This window comes from Scylla paramamosain, chromosome 24 (genome assembly GCF_035594125.1).
Source record: "Scylla paramamosain isolate STU-SP2022 chromosome 24, ASM3559412v1, whole genome shotgun sequence".
Taxonomy (NCBI): Eukaryota; Metazoa; Arthropoda; class Malacostraca; order Decapoda; family Portunidae; genus Scylla; species Scylla paramamosain.
Genome location: NC_087174.1, coordinates 21,773,108 through 21,778,107, shown reverse-complemented (window position 1 = coordinate 21,778,107; position 5,000 = coordinate 21,773,108). Strand labels below are relative to the sequence as shown.

The 5,000-nt window shown below is 37.9% G+C and overlaps 1 protein-coding gene across 6 annotated transcripts in view; it reads right to left on the bottom strand.

Moving 5' to 3' along the window:
- The window catches only part of LOC135112884 (probable E3 ubiquitin-protein ligase HERC4), a 12,336-nt gene extending 9,916 nt beyond the window's left edge, over positions 1 to 2,420 (bottom strand). For 5 of the 6 annotated variants that reach the window (XM_064027825.1, XM_064027828.1, XM_064027827.1 and 2 more), the window contains exon 1: positions 944 to 1,212. The gene's annotated coding sequence lies outside the window, so the exon portion shown is untranslated. Of the gene's footprint in view, positions 1 to 943; positions 1,213 to 2,267 lie in introns of those variants that run through there. The other variant, XM_064027829.1, reaches the window with a different exon arrangement.
- Between the last annotated feature and the right edge of the window lie 2,580 nt (positions 2,421 to 5,000).

The following is a 5,000-nucleotide window of genomic DNA, read 5'->3' as shown; positions in this document are numbered from 1 at the left end:
CACACACACTGCATAAGCATATGTACAACGAAAGACAAGGCAACACACACACACACACACACACACACACACACACACACACACACACACACTGTATAAGCATCTGTACAACGAAAGACAAGGCAACACACACACACACACACACACACACACACACACACACACACACTGCATAAGCATCTGTACAACGAAAGACAAGGCAACACACACACACACACACACACACACACACACACACACACACACACACTGCATAAGCATATGTACAACGAAAGACAAGGCAACACACACACACACACACACACACACACTGTATAAGCATCTGTACAACGAAAGACAAGGCAACACACACACACACACACACACACACACACACACCAGAAACACCTAGAAACACAATTTTACTCCCAAAAACACCTAGAAACCCAAAAAACACTTAAATAACACTTAATTTCCTTTCAAAACACCCAAAAAACACACATTTCTAGCCAAAAACACTTAATTTCCTTTCAAAACACCCAAAAAACACACATTTCTAGCCAAAAACTCTTAAAAACACTGAATTTCCTTTCAAAACACCCAAAAAGAGACACACACCTACCCAAGGACAGCGAAAAAAACAACAATTTCTACCCAAACAAACTTGAAAAACACCAAAATCTTTAAAAAAAACACAAAAAAATAAAAAATATATAAAAAAAAACATCCCCTGCCTTTTTAAAACACCACAGAAACGAAGAATTCACTTAAAAAAAAACACTGAAAGCACGACTATTCCCTTTCAAAACACCAAAAACTCTCACTTCTATTCCAAAATGCCTAGAAAAAAAAATTGCGTATTTAACTCAAAACACTTCATCTTATATTACAAGGCTGCCACATCACCACCACCACCACCACCACCACTACTACTACTACTGCTACTACTACTACGTTTGCTTACCTTTAAAACGCTGGAAATTCAGTGAAAATCTTTTCTTAATATTTCTTCTTTTCCTTCTCCTCTTCCTCCTTCCCTTCCCTCTTCTTCCTCCTCCTTCTTCATTTCTCCTTCTTTCCTCCTCTTTCTATTCTTCTCTATGCATGAAAACAGCTGGAAAATATAGGAAATAACACTAAATACTAATGGAAGGGCACTGGGAGGAGGGAAGGTCCAGGGTCTCGGTCCCCGGATGAAGGCGGCTGATGACGTCACGTCCGCCATATTTACGTTATGCAAATGATTTTGAAAATGACCCCTCGCAAAAATGGAGCTAGGCCGGAATGCTTTACATATTATGAAAGGGCATAATTTTAATTTAATTCTGGACATATAAAAATATTCCAAGCTTCAGTAATAATAAAGCTATATTTAAATAACTATATGAAAAAGTGTTCGAACAAACACGATAAAAAAATACATTCCAAAATCCACAAATCTCATTTCTCACGAACACAATACACTTTAAAAAATCGAAACTATTTTTACAAACAATCAGAAGTTAACCGGAAGCTGAAATAAATAAATAAATAATTTATAAATGTCGACTTTTTGAGTGTTCAACGGGTCTAAAACCCCTCTAAAAGTCCACGTATTTCACTCAAAAGCATCATAACATATTTAACAAACAATAAACGATTTTTTGAGCCCATAAAATCTTGCCTAGCTGCTGAAATAAAAAATCATGTTTGGCAGTATGAAAAATTTAACGGCAAACAGCAACACTTATTTACGCTGAAACAACCTCATAATCGACATGTTTCCCTTAACACTCGCACGCAAAACACTCAAAACACCACCAAATATTTTTACAAACCATAAAATCTTAGTTAAAAAGCCTAAATATATAAGTTAAGAAAATAGAAAAAATATTGGAACCCGGGGTAGACTCTGGCAATCCATCATGGCGGCCGCGGGTGGGCTGGGGGGGTCTCAGATGTAAACAAGATTGGCTATCTGTCTTTCCTTATTATTTGTGGTTGTTATGAAGGTTATTTTTCTATTTTCTGGATTAATTTCAGCTGTGTGTATGCGTATGTGTGTGTGTTTGTGTCTGTGTGTCTGTGTGTGTGTGTGTATGTGTGTGTGTCTATATATATATGTATGCGTATGTGTGTGTGTGTGTGTGTGTGTCCGCCTCTATTCCATGATAAATAGCATTATATTCTCTCTTCTCTTCTCCCCTTTTGCTATTAAGTATCAAGTATTTTCCAGGTATTTCCAGTGTTTTCCAGGTAGTGTCGTAGGTTGAAGCCAGACCTCTGCTACCTGTCACTACTAAACTCACCTTAATTGACCTCCTGTGCCTCTGTGGTCCCGTTCCCTGGTGTTTAAATGAAAAGAGGACACACACACACAACCGCACTGCACGGTGTTTCCCAGGTACACTGAGGAAGACAATAAAAAATAATAAATAAATAAAAAAAAAATCCCAAATCGCCTGGAGCAGTCTGCCTCCCTCCCTCGGTGAAGGAGGTGGAAACAAGCGGACCCTCACCATGGGGTACAACCGGATACTTTAATTATATGGCAGGAAATGCGAGGGTACATTGACTTTATAAGCGAATACAAATGAAAATATGTCACTTGAAGCACTGTGAGGTGTTAAGAGAGAGAGAGAGAGAGAGAGGGAGTCGGTTCCCCGCGCCAAATAGCCTATCACTTATAATTAAACCTTTAAATTGACGGAAACTCGAATAAAAGCATAGAAAACGAGAGGACTGAGTTTATAAGCGAACCTTAAAATTAATTAGAAGTTATGAAAGACACAGTAGACTGTTTATAATGATACTGAAGACTGAAAGAGTGAAAGGGTTAGCCTATCACTCACAATTAAATCATAAATTAATGAAAACTCCAATAAAATCATAGAAAACGAGTTAACCAATATCTTCACTCTTTCACCACTATTCTGTCCACCTCCGCAATGCAAGAGTCAACCAGTATATTCACTCTTTCACCACTATTCTGTCCACCTCCCCAATGCAAGAGTCAAGCAGTATATTCAGTCTTTCACCACTATTCTGTCCACCTCCCCAATGCAAGAGTCAAGCAGTATATTCAGTGTTTCACCACTATTCCATCCACCTCCCTAATCAGTGTGTATCTGGCTGTGGTTCATAAGCATATACAAAGGAATATTTCAAAGATAAGGGTGTGATTGGCTAACCTAACACACACACAACAATTGGTTCTGCTTCAAATTGATTTACTAACAATGTGTCTGTGATATATATGCACTGCCAAGAGCTTGTATATAGACTATGCTAACCTAACCTAACACACATATAATAAAATAAACAAATGTCATAGGATACATTTTTTATTTACAGATAAAGTATATTTACAACACCACACAATGAAAAACATGAATACGATGGCTCAATCTATATTTACGTGGAGTCTTGCAACCAAAACACCATGATATTCTGCATCACATGATAATAATAATAATAATAATAATAATAATAATAATAATAAGGTTAGCATGAGGAATGACTGATTATAATTCAACCAGCATTGGCAGATTTTATGAAATGTTGTTACAAGGTATTATAGGCCTGTACCATCACCAGTTCATTAATATAGGCTCTTTTTGAGGAGGCAGAGGCCAAGAGAAGGAGAGAGAGAAAGGTGTTAGGCAAGAAACAAAAGAATAATCTCATTTCACCTCACCTCTATCTCTCTACAACTCTCTAACTTGTCTACATTTCTCATTATAAATATTTTTGAAAGTTTAAGCTGCGAGAGAGACAGGAATAATGTCACTTCATCTCACCTCTCTCTCTCTCTTCACCTCCCTAACTTGTCTAAATGTTGATATTTTTAGAGGTTCAGGGGAGACAAAAGGTGATATGAGGTGTTATGACAGAAAATACATAGGAATATTCTCACTTCATCTCACCTCTCTCTCTCTCTTCACCTCCCTAACTTGTGTCACAGGGGAACTACGTACTAGATGATAAAGAAGAGGAAGAAGTTACTCAGTTTGTGGGAGTTTTGGGGATGAGTTAAGTTAATCCCATTACGTCACACTGATGGAATGCCCTTAGGGAAACGTACGTGTGTGTGTGTGTGTGTGTGTGTGTGTGTGGAAAGATATAATTGTTTATGTACAGTCTCTCTCTCTCTCTCTCTCTCTCTCTCTCTCTCTCTCTCTCTCTCTCCTCATTTTACGAAGCATATCACCAACTGCACGTTTATGAAGCTCTACGAGAAATTATACACATTTTCCAGGGTGGTTTCAAGACTCCATCAACAAATTTAAGGGAGAATCTTTACGCATTTTCAAGGGTGCTTTCAAGATTCCAGAGGTACATTATCTGTAAGACTGGAAATATTGCGTCACGTCTCAGCAACCTTTAAAAGCAACTACAGGAATCCAAGAGAGAGAGAGAGAGAGAGAGAGAGAGAGAGAGAGAGAGAGAGAGAGAAAAATTGTGTTGAATCTTATTTTCGCCCACCATGGTTGCCTGAGCGGAGAAAAAGTTACTGAATTTTACGCTATTTCTCACTTATTTCTTGAGCTTTTGCATTCTCCTTCCAGGTGGACGTAAAGAAAGAGTTGACGTATCCATACATGCCTTCAGAATTATCATAGTAAACATAATAATCAAGAAATGTGTATTAATGTGTGCGGTGATGTTCGGGGCGATCGTGAGGGTAGCTAGGTGAAAGGAAGGGAAAGGCTGTATATATTTCTACTTGTAATGAAGTTAATAATGAATATTTTTCACTGAATTTAATAGTGTAGACGCGTCAGTTATTCCCCTGTGTACACTATTAAAAGAAACGTGAAAATATCTCAGGTTACTTGACAAATTGAGAAGGCACGTCTAGGGTAGCCTAGCCTAGCCTAGCCGACATGATCCAGTGGCAAGATTTATAATGCTTGATCAACTGAAATTAATAATATTCCTGATACTTTCTCCAGTCTCACATCAGGCAATGGTGCTCATGATTCATCTACAAGCGGTTTATCATTCAAAGAAAATTCGCAAATACGAGTTTGAGCCAAGAT